Raw genomic sequence first — 8815 nt, 5'->3', positions numbered from 1 at the left:
TCTGTACACCTGAAACTAACAATAAAAAAAGGGAAAAAATGAAGTGGACCAAAATGATACTCTGAGGAATTTCAAGATATTCAAAGTCTTTATGGACAATGTGTCAGAGACCAAGAACGTTAACATAGCACTCAAGCAATATAATGTATGTACTTGGCTCTTTTTGACATACAAAAATGAATTGCCTTCAATTCTCTCTGCTAATGGGCATCATGAAGAAAGTATTCTGCCAAATCAATAACTTTATACTAAGTGCCTGAAATTATGTTGATATGCTTTTGTAAAGATAGTGCATCCAGCATAGCAACTGCAATCAAGGCTTCCATTTTGTTAAGTTTACAGTGGTCCACTTCACCAGGCATGAACTACCTGATTTTGCAAAGGTGAAACTAGAGAACTTAGAGAAATGTAATAGGAGCCATTGAGTCCATCTTTTAAATCATGATGGTGACACTAGTTTCTGCCGTGCCTTTAACAATGTGATATTTCTTCTGATTTGGATTTATGGAAGGGACCGTTTGGGGGCTTTAAATTGGCCCTTTCTATTATAATGATCCTTAATCCACAGTTTGGAGAATCTTGGGAGAGATATTGCAACATCTAAGAATGTGCATTCTAATTATACATTCAGAAAATAGAGTCACAGTGTGAGTATATTAATCTACTATAAAATGGGCATTACTTTCTAGACCAACATTTGCATTAGGTTAAATCACATTAAATTATCCTGGCTTGAAGTGTTCTCTTTTTTTTGTAAGATTTTATTGGGTAATTGGGGAAGGGGGACAATGTTGGGGAATTGGGGAGGGGGAACAGCCAAGTTGTTGTCCTTCAATTTTAGTTGTGGAGACTGCAGCTAGCTCAGCTCCAAGTCCAGTCACCATCTGGCAGCCCGTCAGCAGCTCGCAGTCGTTCAGCTCAAGGTGCCGTGTTTAATCTTAGTTGCGGGTGGGCATAGCCCACCATCCCATGCAGGAGTTGAACTGGTAACCTTGCTGCTAAGAGTGCATGCTCTAACCACTGAGCAATCCTGCCACCTGTTGGCAGCTCAGCGGCAGCTCAGCTCGGGCACATTTCACAGGCTCATATGGGAATCGACCCAGTGACCCTGTTGCTCAGAGCTCGCGCTCTTAACCAACTGAGCCACTCGGCCGGCCCCGAAGTGTTCATTTTTAAGCTCTAGAAATTCATACGTAATATTCATGACCTCAAACCCTTAACCCAACGTCCACAGGAAGAACAACGTAACACTTAAAGAGCTTGTATATTTCTATGCACTTGCCTACAAAGGATCTCCTGTTTGAAAGTCATGAGTTTCATGCTTGCATTTTCTACACCGGCCAGTACCACTTTGACATCAGAAACTGGTCTATATCTGGAAGGACTACACAATCTACAGGATGACCTTGAGTTGGACTGAGGATCTTCCTGTGGATTCTATCTACAAGCACTGCTAACCAGTGTAAATCACTCAGTAAGAGATTCAAGCTGGTTTTTCTGTCACATCCACTGCACATAGCCCTGTTGGAAATTTTAGGGCCAGTCCTAGGTCCATTGTATGTTATATAGGTAGCAAAACCTATCAAATTCCACTTCCAGCTCCTCATTTCTTTACATATAGTGCCCAACTTCTTATAACCACCTTTTCAAGAGCTCACTAATTTCTCACACACTTATATTCCATCTGAATAATTAGAGAAAATAAACTGGAGTACTTATTGAAGAGTATCTGTTTCTTGCCACCTTCAAGACCCACTGGTGAAAGAACTGAAATTTATCTGAATAGTGATGTCAATTCTCATGAGCATTCTTCTAAGGTATGATTTGTGTCATATTGCAGCTTTCCATTTCAGTATGAATCTCAATCCATACCATACCAGAAATATAACTATTTTTACAGTAAATAATTTAACTTATTTCTGTTTTAAGCCCCATTTTGACAGAGGGGCAGAAATGTAATTTTAGTCACTTTGAATTTCCTCCACCTTACCCCCAAATTGCATCTATGTTTGGAGGGATTTCAATGCATTGGGTAGGAAACTAGTCTCAGTAATTTTCTGGTCCTTTGATGTTTGTCATTCAGGTATTTTCTGAATAAACCTCATTACTCACTCCTCTATAACTGGCAATGCTTTGTGTTACTTTTTCCCTAGTATATGCACTTAATTGTGATAGTAAGAATACAGTAATTATTAATACTGAGGTTAATACTTCATGAGTAATAGTAACAGTATTTGTAAATTTATTCTTGTTAATGAATTAGAAGTTGGCTATATTAAACTAGAAGTATATGATCCTTAACAGTAGAATGGTAAAATTAAATTCTCAAAATGTCAAGATATTTTCAAAAATTTAAATTGTAAAAAACACATAACATAAAATTTACCATAAAAATCTTTTAAGTGTATAGTTCAGTTTAAGTGTATTCCCATTGTTGTATAACAGAATTCTAGAACATTTTTCATTTTGCAAAACTGAAACTCATACCCATTAAACAATAATTCTCCATTTCCCCCTTCCCCTAGCCTCTGGCAACCACTTTTCTTCTTTCTGTTTTTATTAATTTGACTACTCTAGGTACCTCATATAAGTGGAATCAAACAGTATTTGTGTTTCTTCTTTATCTTTTTTTTTCAATTGGGGGAGAGTGTTTTTTTCCAGGACCCATCAGCTCCAAGCCAAGTAGCTGTTTCAATCTAGTTTTGGAAGGTGCAACTCAGTGGCCCATGTGGGCATCAAACAGACATCCTTGATATTATGAGCACTGTGCTCTAACCAACTGAGCTAACTGGCCACCCCAGTATTTGTCTTTCTGTGACTGGATTATTTAACTTAGCATAACATCCTCAAGGTTCGGCCATGCTATAGCATGTGAAAAACTTCTTTCTTTTTAAGGCTGAATAATATTCCATTGTGGGTATATACTGCATTTTATTTATCCATTTATCTTTGGATGAACATTTGGGTTGTTTTTACCTCTTGGCTTTTGTGAATAATGCTTATATTAACATAGGTATGCACATATTTCTTTAAGATGTTTTTAAAAATTCTTTTGGCTATCTACCCAAAAGTGGGATTGCTAGATCATATGGTATTTCTGTTTTTAATTTTTCAATGAACCACTATACTGCTTTCTGCAGTGGTTCTACCATTTTGCATTCTTGCCAACAGTGCACAAGTTTTCTAATTTCTCCACATCCTCACCAGCACTTGTTATTTTATTTTATTTTTTAATTTATTTTAGATTGTTTTTTTACTGGGGAATTGGGGTATGGGAACAGTGCTGGGGAAGTGGGGTAAGGGGAACAGACAAGTTGCTGTAGTTTTGTTCTTCAGTCTAGTTGTGGAGGATGTTGCTTCATTGGCCCAAGTTGGCACCATCATTGCACTCTTCCTGGGCGAGGCAGTTCAGTCACTGGCATCTGGATGGCCACTCACAGCGGCTGCTGGCAGCTCATGCTGGGTGCTGGCCACACACGGTAGCCCATGGCAACCCACTGCAGCAGGGGCTGCAGCCTACACCGCCGCCGGCAACTCATGGCATCCCAGCTCCAGGTTGAACTGTTGTTCAGCATCTTAGATGTAGAGGGTAGTGTCACTGGCCCTCATATGTGGGATCCGAACCGGGGCCCTCTGGTGTCCCAAGCCAGCTCTTAACCAATGTGCCACTTGGCCGGCCCTATTTTATTTTTTTATAGTAGCCATCCTAATGGGTGCTCCTTTTGTTTCTCCTCTCCTGTGCATGGAAATAAATTTTCCACTTCCATTGCAAAGTTTTTTATGGGAAACTCAGAGTTGTGGTAAAAGCTTCATTACACACTTACATTATCTGCTTCTTAGCAAACTATGCAGAGTTCCCCTTGTGTTTCACATGCCTTAACATTTCCCCAATTTCTAAAACACATAAGGGGGATAGCAACCCAAGCATTAGCTTTGACATCTTAATCTGGGTTCGAATTTATGCCCATGATCAGAGTGAGCAAGATTCAACTGAGATACAAAATGGGTTTTCACATTCTATTTCAGATGTTTTCACACTGTTTTCTAAAGCAATATATGTGCATTTGTAATCTTTGCTACTAAACATTGCCACTGTGCAGACAGCAATATTTGTCATCTATCAAGTATTCAATGAATGTTTATCAGTTTAGGTGGGAGAGAGGGACAAAGAAGTGATAGGAAAAAAAGATAAAGAAAATGAGAGAGAGAGAGAGAGAAATGGTAGAAGGAATAAAATAAGAAAAATGGAAAGAAGGAAGGGAGGAAGGAGGGAAGGAATGGAGGAAGGAAGGAAGGGAATAAGGAAGGAAGGAAGGGAGGAAAACAAGTTTATTGGTCATAATTTTCAGATATGAAGTCCAGTTAACATTTAAAAACACATTATACAGATGGTTTTGAAGCATAGTGAGCTAAGAATAACTGGTATAATTTGAAAAGATAAGAAGCCCCAGAATGGTCAGGTCTGTGAGAAATATCAACATTTAAGTAATAGGGAGAGAAAGAGACTCCAGTAAAAGAGAAGGAAAAACAGCAGGTAAGGAGATAAGAGTGAAAACCATGAGATAGTCATGGAGCCCAGGGGAGAGAAAACTTCTAGAAAGCCATGTTTAACACTATCTAAGGTTATAAAAGGTCAAGTAATGTTGGACTGAGACATGTTCAATTACATTGGCAATATGGAAGACATCTTTGAACTTTTTCAGAGCTATTATTGTGGAAGTATGGATGTTTAAATTGTAGATTTGGAGTAACTGGGAGTTGAGTAATTTTAGCAAGTGTAGACTTCTTATTGAAAAAGCCAGTAGAGAGTGAGAAGTTGAAATTATGGGAAATAAAGCAAGTAATTAATGAACAGAAATCCTGGAAGAGAATGAAGGTGGTGTAAAGAAGAAGACAAGTAGATGCATTAGTGTGAAAAGAAGACAAGTAGATGCATTAGTATGAAAGAGAGAAGATAATCATGCAACATTAGTGTTGCAGGTGCCTAAGTTTATAGTTAAATAGGTAGCATGTGGAGGAAAGTTGAAGGAGTTTATACTTAATTACTTTAATTGCATCAATGATATAATATTAAAAGTCATTACATGAGAATGTAGGAAGTAGAAATTGGGTTGGAGGGAATGAGGGCAGTCACAAATATTTAAAATATTAGCCACTAGAATGCTAGAATGGAATTGGGCACTGACCTGAAGCAAGTCAAAAGAGAGGATCATTGAGGCTCAGCTGAGTTTGGAGACCTTGACTTTCAAATGATACTATTAAGTTTCTTCACCAGCAGTGTCCAGAAACTCAAACAGAGGAAAGAAGGCATATGGATATGAGACGAATACTGGGGTTTGATTTTGAAAAGTAGGTGTACTTTAGCCTAGAAGAGCATAAAAGGCAGTTTCAGGTATTGGTGAGTATAGTGCAGGCCAACAGCTGCAGGCATCAGGATGATGAAGGAAGCAAAGAAAGAAGGAAGGAAGGAAAGGAAGGAAGGAAGGAAGGAAGGAAGGAAGAAAGGGGTTAACAAATGGGAAAATGGAGGATGGTCTGGGGACTAAGAAGTGTAAGGCAGTGAAATAACAGTGTGCTAGGGCATTAGAGGTTGATGACAAGGTCTAAGGCATGACCATGAATATGGGTGACTGAAGGGGTATTCAACCTCAGATAAGTCCTTGAGTTGATATCAAGAGATGAACAGGTTAGAATGATAACTTAGACAATAGCAGAACTTAGAACACAGATAAGTCCAGATTCCAAGGTCATTGATTAATGTGGTCAGTAGATAACATGGGACAAAACTGTAAAAGGTAAGAAAGGATAACATGATGTTATAACTCTCTTAGGCAGAAAAGTTTTGCATAATAGTAAAGGAATAGTAGTTATGGAGCACTCTTGATGAATTAGGAAAAGGTCAGCCTCATTTATAGATTCCTGTTTCATGTATGGTAGGAGAGATTAAACTTTTCTACAAGCATGAGTTCTGGAGATCAAAAGTCATGATTCAAAACCTCACTTCACTACAAGAATGGCTTCATATACACCAGCATCAGGTTTCTGGAAAAGATCAAAAGGAACTCTCTCATAAAGTAGAGTTCACCTTCCAAGGATAAAGACCAGTGGAGCAGCATGTTTGTGTTTGAACTTTTTGGGGAGCACTGGAAGGAGCTTCCAGATTTGTTGAAGGAGCAGACACACCTGAAAGAATGCCACATAAACAATACCGAGTTAAATCATTCCTATGTATATTGAGCTGTTCCAAGCGATAAGAATTCTGGATCTGCTAAAAACCCAAATTTCCCATCTTACAGCAGTATTTTGCTGTTTGAAGAATCTGAAACAACTCAATGTGAGTTTCAACCATCTGAAGAGCATTCCTCCAGAACTGAAAGATTATGAAAATCTAGAGAAACTGGATTGTTCTGAAAATCTAGAATTAACCAAGTTCCCCTTTTAATTAAGTAATTTAAAGCAAGTTACATTCATAGATATCTCAGCAAACAAGTTTTCTAGCGTTCTGGTCTATGTCCTGAGGATGTCTAGTTTGCAGTGGTTGGATATCAGCAGCAATAACTTGAATGACCTGCCACAAGATATAGACAGGCTAGAAGAATTGCGGAACTTTCTCTTGTATAGGATCAAGCTGACTCCTCTTCCTTATGAGTTTTCTAACTTAAAGAAACTCACCTCATTGGTGGTTAGCAGAAACCATTTCATGGAGCTCTTGACTGGCCTTTGTGATTCATCCACACCTTTAAAATTTGTAAACCTTATAGACAATCCTATTGATAATACGCAGTGTCAAGATGTTGACAAAGTGATGGAAAGTGAAGAAGATTGTCAATACTTTGATAAAAAATTTATGAAAGCCTATATTGAAGATCTTAAAGAAAGAGAGTGTTCCCAGCTGTACCACCAAAGTATCTCCTAGCTTTCAGCATTGATACCATCCATCAGAAGACTGAAAAATCTCCATATCTTGTGGAGCTGTAAAGATCTTCATCTTTCAGGTCATGCCTTAGGCTTAAGGAAGAAGTCTAAAGCCATGGTCATAATTGTTAGGAAAAATGATTTCCAAATTTCAAATATGTGAATACTTCTCTCTGTGGACTAGATAATTGATACATGAGTTTATATATTGACATTTAAAGGTTCATTTGCATACAATTGTTTCTAAATAATAATCATTTAATATTTTAGAAAATGTATTATTTTTAAAAATTATAACAGACCAAATTCTGAAGTTGATGGCATTGTTCTCAGGAATCGTGAGATAAAGGTTTGTGAAAGGAGCATTTATACTGGACTGGTTTGATGAGCATTTATTTCATTTTGTTATTTTGAAGAAGAAGAATTTATTTCTTTGAGAATAATTTTTCTTAGGTTTATTGAAACTGCTATTTTGCATGTTTTAGATTAAATTTTGTTAAGTGAGGGCTCTCAAAAGAGACTTTATGCATAACATCTTGAAGAACTAGAAAATAAGAACAAATAAAACTGAAAGTCAGAAAAAGGAAGGAAATAATAAAAATTAGAGCAGAACTAAATGAAATACAAAACAAAAAGACAAATTTTAGAAAAAATTAATGCAACAAAGAGCTGGTTTTTTGAAAAGATTAGTAAAAGTGACAAACACTTGGCTAGACTCACTAAGGTAAAAAGAGAAAAGACACAAATAAACAAAATCAGACATGAAAGAGGAGACGTTACCACCAGTACCACAGAAATACACACGATCATATGAGAATACTATGAAGGACTATATGCCACCAAATTCAATAACCTAGAAGAAATGGACAAGTTCTTAGAAACATATAGCCTTTGTAGGCTGAATCACAAAGAACAGGAAAATCTAAATAGACTGATCAACAGTAAGGAAATTGAAACAATCATCCAAAACCTCCCCAAAAGCAAAAGCCCAGGACCAGATGGCTTCACTAGTGAATTCTACTAAACATTCAAAGAGGATTTAATGCTTGTCTTCCTCAAGCTCTTCCAAAAATTTGAAGAAGAGGAAATACTTCCTAACTCATTTTATGAGGTCAATATTACCCCAATACCCAAACCTGGTAAGGATAATACAAAAATAGAAAACTTCAGACCAATATCTCTGAAGAATATAGATACAAAAATCCTAACCAAAATTCTAGCAAAAAAAATACAATACATTAAAAAGATTATGCTCAAGATCAAGTGGAGTTAATTCCAGGGACACAAGGATGGTTCAACATATGAAAATCGATCAATGTGACACACCACATAAATAAAATAAAAGATAAAAATCATATGATTATATCAATAGATGCAGAAAAAGCATTTGACAAGATACAACATCAATTTGTGATTAAAACACTTAATAAAATGGGTAAAGAAAGAAAAGTACCTTTTCATAATAAAAGCCATAGATGACAAACACTCACCTAATATCATACTTAATAATGAAAAACTGAAAGCTTTCCCTCTACAATCAAGAAGAAGGCAGGGTTGCCCCCTGTCACTAGTGTTATTCAACACAGTATTGGAAGTCCTAACCAGATCAATCAGGAAAGAGAAAAAATAAAAGGCATCCGAATTGGAAATACAGAAGTCAAATTATCGCTTTTTGCAGATGACACAATTCTTTATATAGATAAACCTAAAGAGTCCATCAAAAAAATATTCAAAATAATAAATACTGTAAAGTGGCAGGATACAAAATCAATGTACAAAAATTCATTGTGTTTCTATATACTAACAACAAAATTTCAGAAAAAAGAAATGAAAAACAATTCCATTTGCAATTGCTACAACAACAGCAAAAAATACCGAGGATAAACTTAACAAAGAATGT

The 8815-nt window shown here is 36.7% G+C and overlaps 1 pseudogene; it reads left to right on the top strand.

Moving 5' to 3' along the window:
- The first annotated feature begins 6003 nt into the window (after positions 1 to 6003).
- LOC109388880 (leucine-rich repeat-containing protein 2 pseudogene) lies at positions 6004 to 7516 on the top strand (annotated as a pseudogene).
- Positions 7517 to 8815: the final 1299 nt, after the last annotated feature.

This window comes from Hipposideros armiger, unplaced genomic scaffold (genome assembly GCF_001890085.2).
Source record: "Hipposideros armiger isolate ML-2016 unplaced genomic scaffold, ASM189008v1 scaffold_210, whole genome shotgun sequence".
NCBI lineage: Eukaryota > Metazoa > Chordata > Mammalia > Chiroptera > Hipposideridae > Hipposideros > Hipposideros armiger.
Note: the sequence above shows the minus strand (reverse complement) of the source record. Positions and strands in the feature narration are given on the sequence as shown.